This window comes from Thamnophis sirtalis, unplaced genomic scaffold, assembly GCF_051295495.1.
Source record: "Thamnophis sirtalis isolate CommonGarterSnake01/CBP01778 unplaced genomic scaffold, rThaSir2_p1.2 scaffold_3, whole genome shotgun sequence".
In the NCBI taxonomy this organism is placed as follows: Eukaryota; Metazoa; Chordata; class Lepidosauria; order Squamata; family Natricidae; genus Thamnophis; species Thamnophis sirtalis.
The window spans coordinates 24,031,259-24,045,878 of NW_028261383.1; the positions used below are offsets into that span (position 1 = coordinate 24,031,259).

The 14,620-nt window shown below is 47.0% G+C and overlaps 1 pseudogene across 1 annotated transcript; it reads left to right on the top strand.

Annotated features, from left to right (window-relative positions):
- Positions 1-2,081: 2,081 nt before the first annotated feature.
- Positions 2,082-12,372, top strand: LOC148047626 (uncharacterized; annotated as a pseudogene). The gene is made up of 2 exons (XR_015696157.1): positions 2,082-2,163; positions 9,468-12,372. The product of XR_015696157.1 is annotated as an uncharacterized LOC148047626 (transcript).
- The last annotated feature ends 2,248 nt before the right edge of the window (positions 12,373-14,620 follow it).

The window sequence follows — 14,620 nt, forward strand, 5'->3', positions numbered from 1 at the left end:
TGACCTTGTTATTGTCAGGGTTCCAAGAAACACCCCCAATGAAAGAAAACTCCGAGACTTGAGTTTCTTCAAAGTTTCATTTTATTAGAAATGTCATGTTGGCATATCTGGGAAAACCTGACTCTGAAAGCTTCCAGGTTTTCCCGCCAAGTTGAAAGTTCCAGACCCTGCCCCACACCCACAAGTCTATCACATTCCCCAATCCTTCATTGCCACAAAGAAAGATTCCGCCCATCCAGGTCCATGCAGGTGCAGGGATAAAGCGACCTTGACTTTCTGAGAAAGAATGTTATTATGATTACATATCCCCCATACTCTGTATAATCCCCCCTCCCATTTTCCCACAGTAGAACGTGTGGCAGAACTGAAATCCAATAAGTAAAAGCTTCCAGGTCTGACAGGCGGCCTCTCTTCAGAAGACAAGTGTAACTAACCACCTCTCCCCCCCCACCCCACAGGAGGATAAACCCTTTGGTTTATCTGGAAATTTGTCATGGAATTGCTTAACTAATTTGTCCATTCCAACTCTTTACCCATGTAGCTTCCGACAAAGGGTACCCCTTCCAATGCATAATTGCAAACGACCTCTGTATAATCTGGAGTCTAGTTTTTTTCCCCCCACTTCGTAATGTGTTGCTCCTTGTATTACTATAGGAGGAGGTCTGAGGGTCTGAGGTCTCAAAACTAGACCCAATCACAGGTTTCAGCAAGCTGCAATGGAAAACTGGGTGTATTTTCTCTAGAATTCAGGGAAGACAGAGCTGAACTGCCACTGGGTTAGTTATTTTTACTATTGGGAAGGAACCTAAAAAACTAGGTCCCAATTTCTTCCTAGGCATCCTCAACCATATGTATTTGGTCAATAGAAAGACTTTATCTTGCACACAGAAGGGGGGGGGGGTTGTAGTGAGAAGTGCTTGTCTGCTTGTTTTTTTATATTCTTAAATTGCATCTACCAGGGCTTTCTTGGTATTCTACCACCCCTTTTTGAGAGAGTCCATCCAGTCAGTCAAAGACATTGAGGAGTGGGGTTCTCTGGGCAGCTCAGGCATGGGGACAAATTCCATGCCACTGGTAATTTGGAAAGTAGTTAATCAAGTGCTGCAATGGACAGCATTATTATACGCCACTTCGGCAAAGGGTAGCAGGTCTGATCAATTGTTCTGTTGGTAATCCACATAACAGATGTATTATTCAACAATTGCGTTTGAATGTTCTGCCGTTCTTCCTAACTAGCTGACAAATGGTACTCAACATGTAGTCCTTGGTGGAACTACACTCAGATAGGGGGATGTAAGCAGTGTAAAATTTTACACTTAAATAAGAAAAACCATCTGACTCTGGAAAGTGCAAAGAAGAGCAAGAAAGATGATTAGGGGGCTGGAGGCTAAAACAGAGGAAGAATGGTTACAGGAATTAGATATGCCTAGTCTAATGAAAAGAACAAGGGAAGACATGATAGCAGTATTCCAATATTTGAGTGCCTGCCATAAAGAAAAGAGGGTCAACTTATTTTCCAAGGCATCAAGACTGACCCAGAGGCACCAAAATGGAGCTATGTAGTGTCAAATTTGGCTATTTTACTTGGCTCAGTTGCAAAGGACCTGCCATATATTACTTCAACTCCCATAATTCCTCAGCCAGCAAAGCAGTAAAACAAAGGAATTCTGGGAGTTGAAGTCCACAATTCTTAAACATGCCATGGTTGAAGTCCCCTTGCCAAGGAAACTGCAAGGCCAGGCATCAAGACTGACCCAAAGGCACCAAAATGGAGCTATGTAGTGTCAAATTTCGCTATTTTATTTGGCTCAGTTGCAAAGGACCTGCCATATATTACTTCAACTCCCATAATTCCTCAGCCAGCAAAGCAGTAAAGCAAAGGAATTCTGGGAGTTGAAGTCCACAATTCTTAAACATGCCATGGTTGAAGTCCCCTGTTCCAAACGACTTGGAGGAGCCTGGACAAGCATGTTTTTCCACTTCAGGTCGCTAGATGGCGACCAGGCAACATTTGTGCATAGAAAACCATCAACACTGCATTGCTAGACAGGATGAGTGGAGAAGAGAAGCATAGAGAAATCTCTTCCGGATGACTCATGGGGCGAAGATCGTGAACAAGAGCGGCTCTTCTGCTCTTCCCATGATCGAAGCAGCGGCTGGAAGGTGAGTTGAGGGCAGGTGGGAGGAGAGTCCGGGAGCAAGTTCGGTTCCCTCAACGGCCTAGAAGCAGAGAAGCAACTGGGCTGAAGCATTTCAGCTGCTGCTGCTGCAGGTTCCTTTCTTCCCCAAGTTTAAGCCCACTGGTGCTGCACGCTGTGAAACTGGTGGCTGCAATTTTCCTTCTGGTGGGAAGATTTAAAAAGTCTATTTTAAATTAAGGAGGATTCTCTGGGAATGGCTTCCCTCCAGAGGTTGTGGGTGCTCCCATCACTGGAGGGTTTTAAGAGGAGATTGGGGAGCCATTCGTTCAGGATGGAATAGGGTCTCCTGCCTGAATCAGGGGATGGAGTAGAAGACCTCCAAGATCATTCCCAACTTATTCTCTTATGAATCTTTTCTGGGCTGTTTTGTTTTACTTCCATTTCTAGCTAACAAGCACCGTGTTTCCTATTGGTGTCCCTATCAGTGTAATAACCAGGTTCAGCTGTGCTTAACCCAGCACTTTTTAAAAGATAGCTATTGAATGTTTTGACCTTACAAGTTTATTCATTTATTTATAAAGTTTATTGGCCACCAACCTTACCATGACATAACTGAATGACATGTGTGGCTCAGTGTAATACAAGGCAGAATCCAAGTGTGTGGGTGTTGATAAGCCGATGCATTTATTAATCCTCCTAAGAAGGAAGGAACCCTGAGCATAGTGCAACACAGATATTTATGCATTTCTTTGCTTTTGCTTCCTTACGTAAGTAGTAGGGGAGAGGGAATAAAAGAAGGGTTTGGGAGGAGATAGAGGGAGCGAAAGAGAAGACAGGAGGGGCTTGGCTGAGAAAAAATGGGTCAGAAGCAAAAGAGCGGGAAGGACAGAGGAGGTGAGACCAAGGGAAAAGGGGGAGACAAGGGAAGAGGAGAGCAGAGGCTTCTGTGGGAGAAACCTGAGGCAGACAAGGGAATAGGAGAGCAGGGGCTTCTATGGGCCTAACCTGAGGCAGACAAGGGAATAGGAGAGCAAGGGGTTCTATGGGCCTAACCTGAGGCAGACAAAGGAATAGGAGAGCAGAGGCTTCTATCGGCCTAACCTGAGGCAGACAAGGGAATAGGAGACCAAGGGCTTCTATGGGCCTAACCTGAGGCAGACAAGGGAATAGGAGAGCAGAGGCTTCTATGGGCCTAACCTGAGGCAGACAAGGGAATAGGAGAGCAAGGGCTTCTATGGGCCTAACCTGAGGCAGACAAGGGAATAGGAGAGCAGGTGCTTCTGTGGGAGAAACCTGAGGCAGACAAGGGAATAGAAGAGCAGAGGCTTCTGTGGGAGAAACCTGAGGCAGACAAGGGAATAGGAGAGCAGAGGCTTCTGTGGGGCTAACCTGAGGCAGACAAGGAAATAGGAGAGCAGAGGCTTCTGTGGGCCTAACCTGAGGTAGACAAGGGAATAGGAGAGCAGAGGGTTCTATGGGCCTAACCTGAGGTAGACAAGGGAATAGGAGAGCAGAGGCTTCTGTGGAAGAAAACTGAGGGAGACAAGGGAATAGGAGAGCAGAGGCTTCTGTGGGCCACACCTGAGGGAGACAAGGGAATAGGAGAGCAGAGGCTTCTGTGGGCCAAACCTGAGGGAGACAAGGGAATAGGAGCGCAGAAGCTTCTGTGAGGCCAAACCTGAGGCAGACAAGGGAATAGGAGAGCAGAGGCCTCTATGGGACAAACCTGAGGTAGACAAAGGAATAGGAGAGCAGAGGCTTCTGTGGGTCAAACCTGAGGGAGATAAGGGAATAGGAGAGCAGAGGCTTCTGTGGGCCTAATCTGAGGCAGACAAGGGAATAGGAGAGCAGAGGTGTCTGTGGGTCAAACCTGAGGGAGACAAGGGAATAGGAGAGCAGGGACTTCTATGGGCCTAACCTGAGGGAGACAAGGGAATAGGAGAGCAGGGGCTTCTATGGGACAAACCTGAGGTAAACAAGGGAATAGGAGAGCAGAGGCCTCTATGGGACAAACCTGAGGTAGACAAGGGAATAGGAGAGCAGAGGCTTCTATGGGACAAACCTGAGGCAGACAAGGGAATAGGAGAGCAGAGGCTTCTGTGGGTCAAACCTGAGGGAGACAAGGGAATAGGAGAGCAGAGGCCTCTATGGGACAAACCTGAGGTAGACAAGGGAATAGGAGAGCAGAGGCTTCTGTGGGTCAAACCTGAGGTAGACAATCGAATAGGAGAGCAGAGGCCTCTATGGGACAAACCTGAGGCAGACAAGGGAATAGGAGAGCAGAGGCTTCTGTGGGCCTAACCTGAGGTAGACAAGGGAATAGGAGAGCAGAGGCTTCTGTGGGCCGCACCTGAGGGAGACAAGGGAATAGGAGAGCAGAGCCTTCTGTCGGCCAAACCTGAGGGTGACAAGGGAATAGGAGAGCAGAGGCTTCTGTGGGCCACACCTGAGGGAGACAAGGGAATAGGAGAGCAGGGGCTTCTGTGGGCCTAACCTGAGGTAGACAAGGGAATAGGAGAGCAGGGGCTTCTGTGGGCCTAACCTGAGGTAGACAAGGGAATAGGAGAGCAGGGGCTTCTATGGGCCTAACCTGAGGCAGACAAGGGAATAGGAGAGCAGGTGCTTCTATGGGCCTAACCTGAGGTAGACAAGGGAATAGAAGAGCAGAGGCTTCTATGGGCCTAACCTGAGGGAGACAAGGTAATAGGAGAGCAGAGGCTTCTGTGGGCCAAACCTGAGGGAGACAAGGTAATAGGAGAGCAGAGGCTTCTGTGAGCCACACCTGAGGGAGACAAGGGAATAGGAGAGCAGAGGCTTCTGTGCGCCACACCTGAGGGAGACAAGGGAATAGGAGAGCAGGTGCTTCTATGGGCCTAACCTGAGGTAGACAAGGGAATAGGAGAGCAGGTGCTTCTATGGGCCTAACCTGAGGTAGACAAGGGAATAGGAGAGCAGAGGCCACTATGGGACAAACCTGAGGTAGACAAGGGAATAGGAGAGCAGAGGCTTCTGTGGGTCAAACCTGAGGGAGATAAGGGAATAGGAGAGCAGAGGCTTCTGTGGGCCTAATCTGAGGCAGACAAGGGAATAGGAGAGCAGAGGTGTCTGTGGGTCAAACCTGAGGGAGACAAGGGAATAGGAGAGCAGGGACTTCTATGGGCCTAACCTGAGGGAGACAAGGGAATAGGAGAGCAGGGGCTTCTGTGAGCCACACCTGAGGGAGACAAAGGAATAGGAGAGCAGAGGCTTCTGTGGGTCAAACCTGAGGTAGACAATCGAATAGGAGAGCAGAGGCCTCTATGGGACAAACCTGAGGTAGACAAGGGAATAGGAGAGCAGGGGCTTCTATGGGACAAACCTGAGGCAGACAAGGGAATAGGAGAGCAGAGGCTTCTGTGGGCCTAACCTGAGGTAGACAATCGAATAGGAGAGCAGAGGCTTCTATGGGCCTAACCTGAAGGAGACAAGGGTATAGCAGAGCAGAGGCTTCTATGGGCCTAACCTGAGGTAGACAAGGGAATAGGAGAGCAGAGGCTTCTGTGGGCCGCACCTGAGGGAGACAAGGGAATAGGAGAGCAGAGGCTTCTGTGGGCCACACCTGAGGGAGACAAGGGAATAGGAGAGCAGGTGCTTCTGTGGGCCTAACCTGAGGTAGACAAGGGAATAGGAGAGCAGGGGCTTCTATGGGCCTAACCTGAGGCAGACAAGGGAATAGGAGAGCAGGTGCTTCTATGGGCCTAACCTGAGGTAGACAAGGGAATAGAAGAGCAGAGGCTTCTATGGGCCTAACCTGAGGGGGACAAGGAAATAGGAGAGCAGAGGCTTCTGTGGGCCACACCTGAGGGAGACAAGGTAATAGGAGAGCAGAGGCTTCTGTGGGCCAAACCTGAGGGAGACAAGGGAATAGGAGAGCAGGGGCTTCTATGGGCCTAACCTGAGGCAGACAAGGGAATAGGAGAGCAGGTGCTTCTATGGGCCTAACCTGAGGTAGACAAGGGAATAGAAGAGCAGAGGCTTCTATGGGCCTAACCTGAGGGGGACAAGGAAATAGGAGAGCAGAGGCTTCTGTGGGCCACACCTGAGGGAGACAAGGTAATAGGAGAGCAGAGGCTTCTGTGGGCCAAACCTGAGGGAGACAAGGTAATAGGAGAGCAGAGGCTTCTGTGAGCCACACCTGAGGGAGAAAAGGGAATAGGAGAGCAGAGGCTTCTGTGCGCCACACCTGAGGGAGACAAGGGAATAGGAGAGCAGGTGCTTCTATGGGCCTAACCTGAGGTAGACAAGGGAATAGGAGAGCAGGTGCTTCTATGGGCCTAACCTGAGGTAGACAAGGGAATAGGAGAGCAGAGGCCTCTATGGGACAAACCTGAGGTAGACAAGGGAATAGGAGAGCAGAGGCTTCTGTGGGAGAAACCTGAGGTAGACAAGGGAATAGGAGAGCAGAGGCTTCTGTGGGAGAAACCTGAGGTAGACAAGGGAATAGAAGAGCAGAGGCCTCTATGGGACAAACCTGAGGTAGACAAGGGAATAGGAGAGCAGAGGCTTCTGTGGGAGAAACCTGAGGTAGACAAGGGAATAGGAGAGCAGAGGCCTCTATGGGACAAACCTGAGGTAGACAAGAGAATAGGAGAGCAGAGGCTTCTGTGGGCCACACCTGAGGCAGACAAGGGAATAGGAGAGCAGAGGCTTCTATGGGCCTAACCTGAGGAAGACAAGGGAACAGGAGAGCAGAGGCTTCTGTGGGACAAACCTGAGGGAGACAAGGGAATAGAAGAGCAGAGGGTTCTATGGGCCTAACCTGAGTGAGACAAGGGAATAGGAGAGCAGAGGCTTCTGTGAGCCACACCTGAGGGAGACAAGGGAATAGGAGAGCAGAGCCTTCTGTGGGCCAAACCTGAGGGAGACAAGGGAATAGGAGAGCAGGTGCTTCTATGGGCCTAACCTGAGGTAGACAAGGGAATAGGAGAGCAGAGGCTTCTATGGGCCTAACCTGAGGCAGACAAGGGAATAGGAGAGCAGAGGCTTCTATGGGCCTAACCTGAGGCAGACAAGGGAATAGGAGAGCAGAGGCTTCTATGGGCCTAACCTGAGGTAGACAAGGGAATAGGAGAGCAGAGGCTTCTATGGGCCTAACCTGAGGTAGACAAGGGAATAGGAGAGCAGAGGCTTCTATGGGCCTAACCTGAGGCAGACAAGGGAATAGGAGAGCAGAGGCTTCTGTGGGTCAAACCTGAGGGAGGCAAGGTAATAGGAGAGCAGAGGCTTCTGTGAGCCACACCTGAGGGAGACTAGGGAATAGGAGAGCAGAGCCTTCTGTGAGCCACACCTGAGGGAACCAAAGGAATAGGAGAGCAGAGGCTTCTGTGGGCCTAACCTGAGGTAGACAAGGGAATAGGAGAGCAGAGGCTTCTGTGGGCCTAACCTGAGGTAGACAAGGGAATAGGAGAGCAGAGGCTTCTATGGGCCTAACCTGAGGTAGACAAGGGAATAGGAGAGCAGGTGCTTCTATGGGCCTAACCTGAGGTAGACAAGGGAATAGGAGAGCAGTGGCTTCTATGGGCCTAACCTGAGGTAGACAAGGGAATAGGAGAGCAGAGGCTTCTATGGGCCTAACCTGAGGCAGACAAGGGAATAGGAGAGCAGAGGCCTCTGTGGGAGAAACCTGAGGTAGACAAGGGAATAGGAGAGCAGAGGCTTCTGTGGGCCTAACCTGAGGTAGACAAGGGAATAGGAATGGAGAGGCTTCTGTGGGACAAACCTGAGGCAGACAAGGGAATAGGAGAGCAGAGCCTTCTGTGGGCCAAACCTGAGGGAGACAAGGGAATTTGAGAGCAGAGGCTTCTATGGGCCACACCTGAGGGAAACAAGGGAATAAGAGAGCAGAGGCTTCTGTGGGCTACACCTCAGGGAGACAAGGGAATAGGAGAGCAGGGGCTTTTGTGGGCCACACCTGAGGGAGACAAGGGAATAGGAGAGCAGAGGCTTATGTGGGCCACACCTGAGGGAGACAAGGGAATAGGAGAGCAGAGGCTTCTGTGGGCCACACCTGTGGGAGACAAGGGAATAGGAGAACAGAGGCTTATGTGGGCCACACCTGAGGGAGACAAGGGAATAGGAGAGCAGAGGCTTCTGTGGGCCAAACCTGTGGGAGACAAGGGAATAGGAGAGCAGAGGCTTCTGTGGGCCAAATGTGAGGCAGACAAGGGGAATAGGGGAGCAGAGGCTTCTGTGGACCAAACCTGAGGTAGACAAGGGAATAGGAATGCAGAGGCTTCTGTGGGACAAACCTGAGGCAGACAAGGGAATAGGAGAGCAGAGCCTTCTGTGGGCCAAACCTGAGGGAGACAAGGGAATTTGAGAGCAGAGGCTTCTATGGGCCACACCTGAGGGAAACAAGGGAATAAGAGAGCAGAGGCTTCTGTGGGCTACACCTCAGGGAGACAAGGTAATAGGAGAGCAGAGGCTTCTGTGGGCCACACCTGAGGGAGACAAGGTAATAGGAGAGCAGAGGCTTTTGTGGGCCACACCTGAGGGAGACAAGGGAATAGGAGAGCAGAAGCTTCTGTGGGCCACACCTGAGGGAGACAAGGGAATAGAGAACAGAGGCTTATGTGGGCCACACCTGAGGGAGACAAGGGAATAGGAGAGCAGAGGCTTCTGTGGGCCAAACCTGTGGGAGACAAGGGAATAGGAGAGCAGAGGCTTCTGTGGGCCAAACCTGATGCAGACAAGGGAATAGGAGAGCAGTGGCTTCCTGCTGTAGAGTGAGAGATATACCATATTTTTCGGAGTATAAGACACATCTTTCTCCCCCCAAAAAGAGGGTGAAAATGTGGGTGCATCTTATACACCAAATGTAGCCCCACCAGAAGCCAAAGATGCAAGGCATGGAGGCAGCAATGGTCTTTGACAATCCCTGAAGCCTGGAGCAGCTGATTGCGGCAATTCTGGCAGTCCAATCCACCTGCCAATCAGCTGTGCTGAATCAGACTGCAGTAAGTGCTGAAGCTGACCTTGCTGGTCAGAGTTTGCAGCAGCAATCACATTCAGAAACCACAATAACTGGATTGTTATTCAGCAGGATTCAAAATAATAATATACAATACATTACCAAAAGCAGGTTTTTCAAAGTAAATACCAACAAAACACAAGCAGTTTCATCTTCAGTTGCGATAATATTTTTGATACCCTGATAAGGAAAACAATAGAAATCAAAGAGGATGGTTTTTTCCCCACTTGATTGTATTTGAAAACAACCCTCTGCACTGCTAAGAAATTGTGATTGACGCAGTGAACTTTAAATATACTTTTATTTTAATCTTATAGACAAAGTGGATGGCAATAAGAGCACTCTGGACAACTGAGGATAACAAGCAAGCTTGAACAGCAAAGCAAGTCAGTCAAGAAATTCAAATATTTTCCATTTCCTTCAGAGAGCCACACAATTCTTCACCTTTATCAGCAGTTGAGAGAGAAATGAAAGAAAGTCAAGAAGAGATTTCTAGCTGGGAAAGTTCAAGCATATATTACATGAATTGTCAAGGGAGATTATTTTTCCATCCAGCAAAAGGGGGAAATATCTGGAAGTTACTGGGGAAGAAAAAGACAATTGGAAAACCACGTAGAGCAGACAATGGTGCAGGCCTTGTTCTGGGAGGAAGAAAACGGCTTGAAACAAAACACCACCAAACAAATTTGACAACATATTTTTGACATTCTCAGGAATATTAGTTCTGGTAGAGCTCCATGGACGTTCCTGTTGTGGGAAGGATACAACTTGCAAATCACAGCTGATTATGACTGATAGGATCCAGAGTTGGGAAAACCCATACAAACACTCTGAATGTGGCAAAACGTTTAGTAAGAACAACTCCATTGTGGATCATGGAAGGACTTGCACAGGAGAAAAGCTTTCCAAGTGCTCCCAATGCAGTAAATGCTTTAGTGAGCATGGCAACGTGGACTCACACCAAGGAGAAACCGTTTGAATGTCCTGATTGTGGAAAATGTTTCAGTAACAATTACAACCTGGTGACACACCAGAGGACTCATACAGGAGAGAAACCATTTGAATGTCCTGACTGTGGGAAATGTTTCATTCAGAATTCCAGCCTGGTTCAACACCAGAGGATCCACACAGGAGAGAAACCCTTTAAATGCCCTGACTGTGGGAAAGGTTTCAGTCAAAATTCCAACCTCATTGGCCACCAGAGGATTCACACAGGAGAGAAACCATTTAAATGTTCTGACTGTGGGAAAAGTTTCAGTCGGAATTCTAACCTCATTGGCCACCAGAGAACTCACACAGGTGAGAAACCTTTTGAATGTCCTGACTGTGGGAAAAGTTTCAGTCAAAATTCCAACCTCATTGGCCACCAGAGGATTCACACAGGAGAAAAACCCTTTGAATGTCCTGATTGTGAGAAATGTTTCAGTCAGAATTCCAGCCTTGTTCAACACCAGAGGACTCACACAGGAGTGAAACCCTTTGAATGTCCGGACTGTGGGAAAAGTTTCAGTCAAAATTCCAGCCTGGTTAAACACCAGAGGACTCATACAGGAGGGAAACTGTACGAGTTTTCAGACTGGAAAAATTTCAGTCATACTTCAAGTCTGTTTCAACATCGGAGGACTCACACAGGAGAGAAACCGTATGAATGTCCTGATTGTGGGAAATGTTTCGGCAAGAATTCTAGTCTGGTTAAACACCAGAGGACTCACACAGGAGTGAAACCCTTTGAATGTCCTGACTGTGGGAAAAGTTTCAGTCAGAATTCCAGTCTGGTTCAACACCAGAGGACTCACACAGGAGAGAAACCCTTTGAATGTCCTCATTGTGGAAAATGTTTCAGTCAGAATTCCAGCCTGATTCAACACCAGAGGACTCACACAGGAGAGAAACCCTTTGAATGTCTTGACTGTGGGAAATGTTTCAGTCATAATTCCAGCCTGGTTCAACACCAGAGGACTCACACAGGAGAGAAACCCTTTGAATGTCCTGACTGTGGGAAAAGTTTCAGTCAGAATTCCAGCTTGGTTCAGCACCAGAGGATTCACACAGGAGAGAAACCTTTTGAATGTTCTGATTGTAGTAAAAGTTTCAGTAATAATTCCAACCTGATGAAACACCAGAGGACTCATACAGGAGAGAAACCTTTTGAATGTCCTGAATGTGGGAAAAGTTTCAGTCAGAATTCCAGCTTGGTTCAACACCAGAGGACTCATACAGGAGAGAAACCATTTGAATGTGCTGACTGTGGGAAAAGTTTCAGTAATAATTCCAGTCTGGTTAAACACCAGAGGACTCACACAGGATGGAAACTCTACGAGTGTCCAGACCGTGGGAAAGATCTCAGTACTAGGGTTAACCTTTTAAATCATGTTGTTGTATACAACCATTTTAGTGCTTCGAGTGTGGATGGTGCTTCAGGAAATATTCCACCCTTATCGCAGACAGGAAAATCCACATGCTGCCCCAAGTGATGAATGTAGAGAAGGCTTGAATTTCATTTCTAGTGTCCCATTGTAAGTCCAGCTGAGAAATTGACTATTTAAATTGATTAAATTCAATAGAATTTGCCTGATATTTTTGTAGGCAAATATGTAATGGTGTTTGTTGGGGAAGTGGAAAGAAAAAAGTTGCAACATATTATTTTGATAATGGCTATCTGGCCTTCAGCATAAGAAGTTGCTGGATATTTATTTTTGTAGAAATTGGACAATTAGGTATGTAAAAATATTTTCAAAAGTGTTTTTTGCATTTTTAATGGTAGATAATATAAATGCTACATGTCAGGAATCCCAGCCTTTTTCTCCCTGGGTGCTCCCAGGTTTTTCAGCCAGAATTCTCCAGCCAGTATCTCTCAGGGATAGGAGCTAAAGGTACAGATTGTGGCTCCTCCTATAAGGAAAAAGTAAGAGAAGACAATGGACGCCAGTTTATTCACAAACAAAAGACCTTCAACACCAATTAATGGGATTAAAATTTGCATTCCTCCACCCAAATTCTAAGGACAGGAGGTGATCTTTTAGCACATAATAGCATTAACCCACCACCCTTGAAATCGCAAAAGACTTTAAAGCCCCTTCATTGCACAATCCTGAGAACAGTCCATACTTCAAATTCACAGAAGCCTAAAGCTCCATCCACTCATTTAACCATTTTCTCAGCTTTCCCAGAGCTACATGATATTGCTGGTTCTGCTCATGAATAAACAAGAATCCCTTTCAATCAGCCTCCATTTTATTCCCAGCATCTTTCTTCTGCCTTAGAGCTGGATCAGATTTTTCTTCCAACAGTAACCACATATATGTGTACATGTATAATCTCTCCAGGACTTACAGATATCTTCGATGATACAAAATTCTACCAGTAAAAAAGGGGAAATGGCTTGTTGAAAAATGAAAACCCTTAAACAGTAGGAGAAAGCTAGGAAATCCACCTACTCAGTACAAGGCATTCTCTGCAGGATTGTGAAGAGACCCTGTAAGTCTATGGTGGCAAAAATCAGAAGGCCTCGAATTGCTCCTTTGCAGATTAAGAAATTTTGTGAAAAGGCTTATAGGAGCTGCACCTTTTAATACAATGGGTTAAAAAAGGCGCTGCTGGACTCCTGACATGCTTTATAAGGTTAGATATTGAGGAAATGGCAGCATCACTAGCCAGGAATTGCATGGGTGAAGAATGGTGAGCCTTGTAATCCAGTGACATCTGCAGGTCTTCCCTGCTCCTCTTCAACATCCATTTACCCCTAATTTCTTAATTTTCACCTAATTTATTGTGGATTAGTGCAGGCAAGTTGCTTTTACTAGTGCAATGATTTTCAGTCTCAATTAAAAAAAAATCTGGGTGCTTGTTTCCATCCCTTGGCTTTTTGTGTAGGTGATATGGGTGAGGCCTCTCTCTGGACCTGGCAGGAGGACTTTGGCATTCTCCAGAGGCATCTCAGTCGCCCCCCTCCCAGCAGCGGCTTCAGCAAAGGGGTTAAATGCAAAGAGCTTTCCCCTTGCACCTAGAGAGCAGGCAGGAAAGGAGAAAAGGGGACTGGGAGCTCAGTTTCCTGCCCCTCCCATTCCTTTTCCATGTTATGTTGCGGAGATCCTCATGGGGAGAGGCAAACAAAAGTTATAAACAGTAGCCAACATGGGTTGATCAAAAACAGATCATGCCAAACAAACCTTATTTAATTCTTTGACAAAGTGACTAAATGAGCATATGGGGTAATGAAGATTTAATAGCTGACCAGCTGTAAACTGATATGATGAAAGAAGAGCAAGTCAGCAGCAAGTCACTTTAAGAAGCTGTCTTTGTAAGGGAGGCCATGTGAGGCTGTAGAATTGGAGATTGCTTGCCTAGCTGTATCTAGAATGTTTGTGTGTACACATGCATGCACACACCACTGTTTGTAAGACAAACCTCTGTCCTGTATTTTGCTCCTGGGTTGTCTCAAAATAGCAGTCATGTTGTGCAAACTCTGACAGAGTAGACCAGTGAAATGCTGTGGACATTTTATACTTAGATTTCAGTAAAGCATTTGATAAAGTAGATCACAAGCTACTTCTTGGCAAGCTAGAAAAAATTGGGATAGACAGCATCACCACAAGATGGATTCCTATCTGGCTGACAAATTGTACTCAAGATTTAGTCCTCAATGGAACTACACCCACATGGAGGGAAGTAAGCAATGAGGTACCCTCAGGTTGCATTTTAGACCCAGTACTCATCAAAATCTTCATAAACAAGGGGATAGAAGGAGAACTCATCAAATTTTCAGACAACACTAAACTGGCAGGAATTGCCAACGTCCCAGAAGACACTGTCAAGATTGAAAATGACTTGACAGATTTGAACAGTGGGCTCTAACAAAATAATATTCAAAAGATTTAAAATTAAAGTTGTACACTTAGACAAGAAAAACCAATTGTATAGATACAAACTATATGAAACCTGGCTTAATGACAGTAATTGTGAAAGGGATCTTGGGAGTCCTAGCGGAGAATCACTTAAAATGTGAGCCAACAATGAGTGACAGCAATAAAAATAAGCAACGGGCGATGGCTTGCATGCCTGGAGAGATGACTATGTGCCACTTCTGGCACGCGTGGCATAGGTTCACCATCATGTGTCTAGTCTAATGAAAAGAAGGACTAGGGGTGACATGATAGCAGTGTTCCAATGTTTGAGGGGTTGCCACAAAGAAGAAGGGGTCTACTTATTTTCAAAGCACCAGAAGGCAAGACAAGGAACAATGGATGTAAACAAATGGAGAGAAAAAAACATGGAATTAAGGAGAAACTTCCTAACAGTGAGAACAATAAACCAGTGGAACAGCTTTGCCTCCAGGTCTTGTGGTGCTTCATGACTTTTTAAAAATAGACTGGATAGTCACTTCTCTGAAATGCTGCTTGAGCAGGGGTTTAGACTCGAAAACTTCCAAGGTCCCTTCCAGCGCTATTGTCATTGATTGATCTTGAAAACT